Consider the following 9,579-nt stretch of genomic DNA (forward strand, 5'->3'; position numbering starts at 1 on the left):
GCAAGCCAACAAGCCAAAATTATACTGAAACATCAACGCTCAAGAAAAACACTCTTACTCTCTAAATCTTCACGAAGCTTTTGCTTATAACGTGAATCACTTTGTTCTTACTATTGTAATATTAGCTTATCTTAGAAGCACTCTAGATTACATAAATCTTTCATCTATTGTTTGTTGATTTCCTCAAGTGACTCTGTGTAGTCTGTATACTTGATAGGACTAAGAGATTTTTCTCTTAGACGTTGTTTGTAATCTTTCAAGATTAGTGGATTAAGTCCTTGTTGAAGGCGAAATCACCTCGGCCGGGTGGACTGGAGTAGCTTTGTGTTATAAGCGAACCAGTATAAAATCCTTGTGTGATTTTCTTTTTGAAAAGCGCTTATTTTTCCAAACAATTCAAACCCCCCCTTTCTTGTTTTTCTCACCTTCAGAGCTTAGTCAAGAACTAGATTTAGGATGCGCATATGAATGTCAAGGTGTAGCCTTCATGAATCCATGTCCCAAAGAATCAAGCAATTATGGTTTCTCTCCGTATGATGAGCAATACCATAATCTTCAAGCAAAAACCCTGATTTTTATTAACCACAAACCTTGAATCTATGATGTTGTTAGCACGTGTTAATCGTGAATGAATGATGCACATGAATGATACATGAATGAGTATATATGAATCTTAAGTCATAGGTTATATGAAAAGCAAAAAGGGAGGGAAAGTTTTGGGGTATGACAGACAAGGGCTTAAATCAGTTTATGGGACTTCAAGGAGTGTGAAATTAGATTAATTGGTATGGGGTTAATTTGACTATTACTTAAAGTCATATTGCAAAGCTTTTGAATATGGATAACATTGGTATATTTGCTTTGAACACCAAAGATAGTAGTCCTGAATCCTATATGATCAAGTAGCGGTTGTTTCTCAAGTTCGAAGATTTTGGAAAGGTGAAGAACATGCACATTAAGTATAGACTCCTATTTAAGATATTGATTGTCTGTCTAATTCCAAGAGAAGGAAGCACTAATCACGAAGAACATGCTCAGTGAAGGAGAAGGGTGATCCAAAACGCAGCGGAATTTAAAATTTCTCCTTTAGTGATCCTTACGAATGGGCATGATCAGTGATAGAATTGTTACCTCTTAAGGCGATTCTAACCTTTGATGCAGATCTACGAAGCGATCAAGAACGTTGAACGATGACAACGTCTCTACTCAGTCCATACGAATGGATTCCTTCAATCTCAGTGCTAGCTGCTACGAATGGAGGCTTTGAGTGAGAGAGAGGGAGAGAAACGAAATTGCAATTGCACAAATGCTTCTACACAAGGGTTCTATTTATAGAACCACTTGTGTGGGCTGCAAGCTAAAAATCCCACTCAAGTGTATGTCGCCCATATCTTATAATATGCCAAAATCACTTAAGCGCGTGGTACCTTACCATATTTTGTATTCTGCTTAAGTACACCGTACCTTACGATGTTCTACAATTCACTTAAGGGCACCGTACATTACAGTATTCCTTAGTTACTTTATCTCTCATCAATCCGTCCTTTTGTGTGTGACCCTGTAGGTTTTCGCGGCATTGACAATTATATTAAATCATGTATTTAACATAATAAACAGTGAGTGGTGTCTAGCAACACATCACTGCTACCCAAGACACAAAATTGTCATGTGATCGGACAAATCCTTTTGTGATAATACTTATATGGACAATTACCCTTTTGCCTTTATGTCTATATTTAACACAAGGCATAGACCGTGTCATCCTTGTCCAGTTCAATATTAGGCCCATAGACATTTATCCTGTTACACAGGATGGGCAAATTCCATCTAGGTCACTTATGTCCCTTACCACGCTTCTTGGAGTACCCATCAACTGTCTTTATGGTCATCCAGTTACGGACAATGTTTGATCAACAATAAGGCACTCGACTCTACAACTAGGGTCCATAGTGGTTTCAGGTCGAAGGGTGGTATACACCATTATCACCATGAGAATAACTTATGACACTTTGCATAACATTCTATATAGTATTCTCATAGCGGGTCAATCCAGTATAAATATTACTCTTAATATTCATACCTATGTTTAAGACTTGATAAGTCCTTATCCATGATCCATGAGATGTGATCATCAGTCTATATACATAATAGTTTTAATGCTTTAATGTTATCCCACTTCACAATAAAGCTCGACTATGGATACTTTAAGAATAATGTCCTTATGTTTAACGTGATCTCATGATTAAGTCACACTTGATACATTAAACAGACTATCTATTCTAGGGGCTTTATTAGAGAAACATAATAAAGAAAAAGCCTTTTATTATTAATAAATAATTCGATACAAGTACCAAAAGTATTGGCCTCTAGGGCTTACATCAACACTCAGATGCTAAGGGACATCTCTCAATAAGAAATTGTCCCTACAACATCTGTTCTAGAGGATTTTACAAATCACTTAGCTGGTGAATTATCTTCTGATCATAACCAACTAACTTATATTTCTGATTCATAACAACCATCACCCATCACTGTTATGCTTGAACCATCCATTGAGGTTTATAGTTCTAGATCCTCTAGCACTAGCTAAGGTTCTGACTCTGGTGAATCTGACTTGAGACCTCTAAACATCACGACTCTCCAAGCCATCCCTATGGAAACCACATCCTATGTTGACCCTCCCAAACCAAACCTTGTTCTTACTAACATTCATGTTCAATCTAAATCTGAACCAATTATCCAAGACCATCCAATACCTGAACAAGAAATTCCCACTCACACCAGTTATGAACCCCAACCAAATCCTGTTCAACCTCGCCCTGAGAATGCTACTTAAAATGAGGTTGAACAAGTTACTTTAAACCAACCTCCACCATAATCCACAAATGACCAAATTGTACCAGAACCATACTCTATCCAAAATTATGAACCATCGGACCATCATAAGTCACCTTCTATGGAAGAAGATGTTGTGTCAAAATCTAACATAATACCCTTACCTAGTCCCTCTACACCTCACCCTTTTACCAACCTAAACCTAAACCTTCCACCTTGTATAAACTACCAAATAGAAGAGTTTAAAACTTTTATTTTTGATAGAGTTCAAAATTTGGCTGCCGAGAGGCTCATAGCATATGATCCCATAACATATGCAGCTAAATGGGGCTTTCTCAAAACCGTTATGGACTCAACTCTATTAAATTTGAAGTCCTTTTTTTTCGTGAGTCAATAGCTTCTTCTAGTCAAAAGCTAGATCACTTGCAGAAGAATTTGACTTCAGTTTTTGCCAAACAAGAAGAAATGGATGTCAAGTTGAAGACTGTAGGTGCAAGACAAGATGAAATGGGTTCTTATGTGAAGACTATCCTGGAACTTCTGAAGTAAAAACCTTGGGAATTAGGATTTATAACACCCTTTTATATTTTCAACTTTTTTTTTAATATGTTTTTTGGAATTTGACTCATTTTCTTTGGTTATATGAAATGTTTTTATTTAAGTATATTTTCTATTTCCTTATATTATTTTGTTGATGACAAAAGGGGTGGATATAGAAGTATTTAAGCACCTGAAACATGAAACTTATTATCTTGCTTTAATTCTGAAGTATTATATATGTGCTTTAATTGTTTAAATTTAATTAAACTGGATAGGACTTAGGGGAAGCTTACAAACCTCACACTATGGACTATTCGACTCAGGGGGAGCTTACAAACCTCAGAACCTGAAGTCAACTAGTTAATTAAATTATCAACCATTTCTCTTAAATACTTATGTTTGCCATCATCAAAAAAGGGGAGATTGTTGAAATAAAACTGGTCTGTTCAATATCCCTTAGGTTCTGATGATAACAAAGTATTTAAAGAACAATTGGGTATAATAATGTTTGTTCAAGTGTGCAGGACCATATACCAAAATTTCATTTAAAATCCAAGTATTGGTTCTGACTGTGAAGATTCAAAGAGAAATTTAAGATCAAAATTTGATGGATCAGAAGCTGAGGACCAAACTCTGAAGAAGTCAACTTTGGAAGAGGTCAACGTCCAAAGATCATAATTTGAAGGAGCTAGCCTCTAAAGATCAGACTTGGGAGAAGCCTACTTCTGATGATCAGAACCTAATCCAGTCAAAACGCAAGGACCAAGGTGACATTGATACGTCATTGTTCATCTATGAACATACTTTATCTAGTGAATTCCTAAGCTCTATTTTCTTCATAGAGTCTGTTGGGATACAACTGCTAATCCCTTTTGTCGAAAAGGGTTTTCAAACTAGCTAGCTTTTACTTATCCTAACAATTCGGTCAAAACATCCCAATGTCTCTTTTGAAGCTTCTCAAAAGACTCTTCTATGCTGCATCTTCAACGACTCTTTTTCTTCTCTATTTAAGGAGCTAAAAGACTGGAAGAAAAATTCCAACAATTGTAATGAACATCAATTGACAAAAAGAGAAGTTACTATGTCAAAGTAAAAGCACAAGCTAAACTTAGGATTTCTTATCCTTGTATATCTTAGAAATCCTTAAGTCTTAAAAAAGTGTTATTGTGTTGTATTATTTATACACCTATGGTTGTATATCAAGTGTATTCACCCAATAATCATTTATCTATTAGGTAGATTATTAGAAGTCTCTTACTATGTATTTGAGCATTGGAAGTCTTTTGCTTGTGTGTTTAAGCAAAGAAGTCTCTTACTTTAGTGTTTGAGAAAATGAAGTCTCCAGCTTGTGTGCTTGAGCAAAGGAAATATCTTACTTGTGTGTTTGAGCAAAGGAAGTCTCTTGCTTATGTGCTTGAGCAAATTGTAATCTTATGTGATTATAGTAAAAATCTCTTGTAGGTACAAGGGGAATGGATCACTCTCAAGTTGTGAGAGGAACCAGAATAACTATGTGTGTTATTCTTCTTTCTTGCTTATTATATTCGCTGCCTACCTCTGACTGAATCATATTCTACAACCTTGTGTTTAGAATCTTACATAAGAATTTTAAAAGAAAGAAAAAGTCAACACAGTTCAAACCCCTTCTTGTGTTTTTCTCACCTTCAGTGGTGTGCGTGTGTCTTTTTTCTCTCCCCGCTAGTCTTTTGAGTAAAACTCACCATATTACTAATAAATCCCTCACTCGAACTAGTCTGAGCTTCCATTTATAACGACAACTGACTGATTGCAACTCTAAATTCTTAATAGAGGCCTCAATGTTATTATTCATTATCATCTAGTTCTTTATCATCTCTTCATGATTAATTTTCTCTGTATCAAAACCTGTTTGAGTGGCTTGCAAAATAATGGCCAAGGCTTCTTCTAATTGGGATGATATTCTAAGTGTTGGATCTTTAGGCGCTTTTGGGCTGGAATTTTTTGAATGTGATTATTGTCCCAGTTACAACTCAAATTATTATCCCACCTTGGATAGGTATTGAAGGAAGGGTTTTGCTCATGATAGTTTCTCACATACTGCACCTCTGTAACGTAACTCTCTAGTGTATAATGACCATTTTGGTAACCTTCACCGAAGAAGTCACATCGTAACACTCTGGTGGGATTAACATTTGTCGAACTTAGATTTGAGGCCGCAATTTGATTTTTTAAGCTTTCAATCCGCACTAACAACACATGTCGAAGACCCTTTCCATTGTACATTCCTTATTTATCTAACACACACAAACAAAAGACGAAACCTTAGCAGCACTTCACTAGCTGATAAAACTAAATAAGAACATAAATTTGGAAATTAAATTAAAATGAAAATAAGGAAAACTATTTACAAAAATCCCAAAACTAAAAATAACTAAATACAAAATTTACGAACGTCACACACTATTTCCTTGTCGAAAATATCAACAATCCTCGACAATAGCGCAAAAAACTTCGTGACAAGTTTACTAGCAAATGTACTAGAGTTGATATCAAAGTAATAAAACTAAATTAGTCTCCACAAGGATTGCGAACTTAGAACAAGGTATGTTGTGCGGTATAAGTAAAAACAATAAACAATGGGTTTTTCATGTTGTTTTGATAAAAAACACAAGAGATAGTTTTTATACAATGATGATAAAGGAGGTCAGGTTTTTTAAAAATAAAAATCCCCTATTTTCACTTGATTGATGAAACACATGTTAACATACATACATTGACTACAAAGTTACATGATAGACTAACTCTACCACTACACCCAATCCCTTGGTGTGTAGCTCACTAGCCTAAGCGTTAATTCCATAATCCATCAGGCCAATTGTAACATCAAACATGGCAACAAAGCACGTTAGTCCCTAAGTCACAATTCCTAATTATACTATCCCTAGTCAATTAGCGGATTCAATAGTTAAAATATGTGAGATAAATAGACCTAGGGTCAATATCCACTACTTATCAAAATAAAATTGAATGCCATAATAGACAATAGGCAATGAGCACAATTAATAACTGAATAATAACAAAGAGTTAGAGCATTAAATTAACATCATCTGATCATATGTCCAAATCAAATAAGATCTAACATAAGAGGAACCTAGCTACTCATGTTGAAATAATTCAATATCATAAGTGTAGACTCGAAGATCATGAAGAATCACCAAAAAAGATCTCCAATGGCTTCAATGGCTTTTAAAAGCTCCGAAATCGCCCAAATACATCCTTTTTCTCTCTAGGGAATTAAACCCCCTTTTCTTCTCCTATTTTTCCTTTTAAAGCCAACAAAAAGTGTGTCAGGAATACATAACACATGTGTACTGGGTATCAATGCGGGCACGTTGGATAATGATTAGCCCAACACGATCACATTCTGGAGTGGCACAACTGCGCAAATTTCAGTAGCTTCAACATGTTTTTGCTCCTTTTTTCACCAATTTTCACACTAAGTTCTTTTCTTCACCCTTTGTAACTTTTCCATGCATTTTCCATACTTTTGCTTCTAAAGTGCTCATTTTTAGTCTGATTTGTCCAAATTTTTTGCTAATTGATGTTTAATGACATCCTGTCATCACCATCTCAAGGCCCTATTATGGCAAATTGCTTTAAAACTCGTATAAATGCAAATTTATTCAAGACCCAACCGAATGGGGCAAGATAAGTTGCATAAATGATGAGGGAAAGTTATCTCCATATCTCAAGGTGCTCAAGCGAGTCCTGTAACACCCATATATTTTATATTTATATTTTAATTGAATTAAATTAATTTTATTTGATTATTGGTGTATTTAGTGGGTTTAGGGGTTTTGGAGATTTTTGGTGGATTGCGATAATTAATTAGAATTATAGTTAATTTTAATTAATTATAATATTGAGAAAATATGAATATTAAGAGATGGAGTAGAAAATATAATTAATGAAAATATGATGTAAGTGGTGAGGAAAGTAAGTGAGTTGTGGGCTAAAGTGGAACAATTAATAATTAAAATTAGGTTAAATAAATAGTATAAATTATGTATCATTTGGAGGCAATTGAAAGAAGAGTTTTTGGAAAGAAGAAGAAATTATGGGTTTGAGAGAGGAGAAGAACATAATAGTCATAGAGAGAGCTTGCTTACTAGAAATCTAAGGTAAGGCGGGAGAACTACTATAATAATGGGAGTTAAATGCATGAAGGATAATGAGGGATCCTTATCCTCCTCGAGGTTTTTCTTTCTTTCTTTCTATTATTGATAATGGTGTGTTATCAATAAGAATTGGTGATGAATCTATTATCATTGATGATATCAATATGAATTTTGTGTACTATGATTGTGCTAAATGTTGTTCATGATAATTTTCCATGAGTATGATTATTATTGTTAAAAGTGATGAGTTTTGACTCCATGAACATAATTTTGAATCTCTGAGTAATTGATGAATTAAGTTGTTAATTGGTGTGAAATTAATATGTTCAATATGATATAGTTATTGTATGTCGAATTTGGAGTGTTTGGCTTTTACGAAAACAAAATCAGAGGTCTCGAAGGCCTCTAACGGTGAAAATTAGCAAAAAAAAAACATTGTAAACTGATTTGATTCAGACCATGGGGTTGACCTGTGAAATTTGATTCGAACCATAACCCCCTGGTGGCCTCTGTTTGATTTGATTCGAATCACAGATTACTCACGATTCAAATCATGAAGGTAAAATTTGTTCAAAATACTATTTTTAGTATAACTTGAGTTTCGTGAATCTGTTTGAGGTACGGTTTGAAGCGTGGGAAAGATAACGTGTAACACTATCTCATGGTGATGTCCTAATAGAATAAATTATCCATTAAGGGCGTGAATAATTTTTTTTCCTTAAGGTGTAATATTATTCGATAAGTAATGATGGTGAAAGAACTTTTAATTATTTTGATCGATTGAATTGATGAATACTTCATGAGGAGTGATATCAATGTTGATGCTGATACCAATGCATGGATAATTGTTGATAATTGCATGTATACTTATGTGAAGTTTTGAATTATTATTGCGCATAAATATTAATATGTTATGTGAATATGTATGTTGTTGTCATGTTTGTGTAAATTATGCAAATGTGAGTCATAATATAAGCATGAATATGTTGTATCGTGTTAGTGCCATTATTTGGCATAACTATGCATTTTCATGTATCATTTATGTGTGAACTTTGGTTTGGTGGTGTGCTATGGTCTAGTGGTGGGATCAGGAGCGAGTAATTGATTCTCGTATGATGGGAACAGTGAAGTGCTACTATCTCAATGATGAGTAATCAATAATGATTTTGGTGTGCTCTAGTTCAATGGTGGAATCGGGAGCGAGTATCTGCATTATATAAATGGAAATCAGTGAAGCGTTGTTAATTCTATGTTAATGAATTAATAACGAGTTGGTGTGCTATGGTCTAGTGGTGGGATCGAGAGAGATTATGGATGAATATCATTAACATACCTCTGACAAGACAAATAAATTGGCTCTTGGTTCACAAAAAGATACGAGATGAAGCACAAAGGTATATTGTATTTATCTCAAAGATAGGGTATATCACATGAAGTGAATGAAGGTAGAATATGAATGCATCAAGGAGATGAATGGAATGAAGTGACCAAAGTCACATAATTGAAGGATTTGGTGACAGGTGACTAAAAAAGTATGATTTGAAACCAAATGTAAAGGTATTGGAATCCATAGGAGAAATGGAATTTGCACCATAGAAGGAAGGTGGCATGTACCACAAGTGAGGGGTCTAAGACATGGTATCACTATATGTTTGGGCCGAAAAAGAAGGAATTAAATGTCTGGATACAAGCCAAACAACTCTAGGTATAAATGCGGACTTCTCACTAGGCGTCCTAAAAGGGTATATATTGAATTTCAAAGAAAGTGTATCTGATCTCAAAGGAAAAGTACGTCACTGGGGTGAATGGTTTATGATTGAAGGTAGATAGTGGATAGTGAAAGATATGGATGGTTCCCTAAGGCGGAAGGAGGAACAATTAGAGGTATTCTCGCCAAGGATTCACATCCTCGTGCCTATGTATTCTCAGCGTGCAATGAGAAAATCAGAGCAACCGTATCTCGTGGAACTACGAAAACAAAAAAGAAGCAAAACAATGTTTATCTAAGCCATAAGGTTTGACAAGACAAACAACCAAAGGAGTATGA

The sequence above is a fragment of the Lathyrus oleraceus genome, chromosome 5, assembly GCF_024323335.1.
Source record: "Lathyrus oleraceus cultivar Zhongwan6 chromosome 5, CAAS_Psat_ZW6_1.0, whole genome shotgun sequence".
Taxonomy (NCBI): domain Eukaryota; kingdom Viridiplantae; phylum Streptophyta; class Magnoliopsida; order Fabales; family Fabaceae; genus Lathyrus; species Lathyrus oleraceus.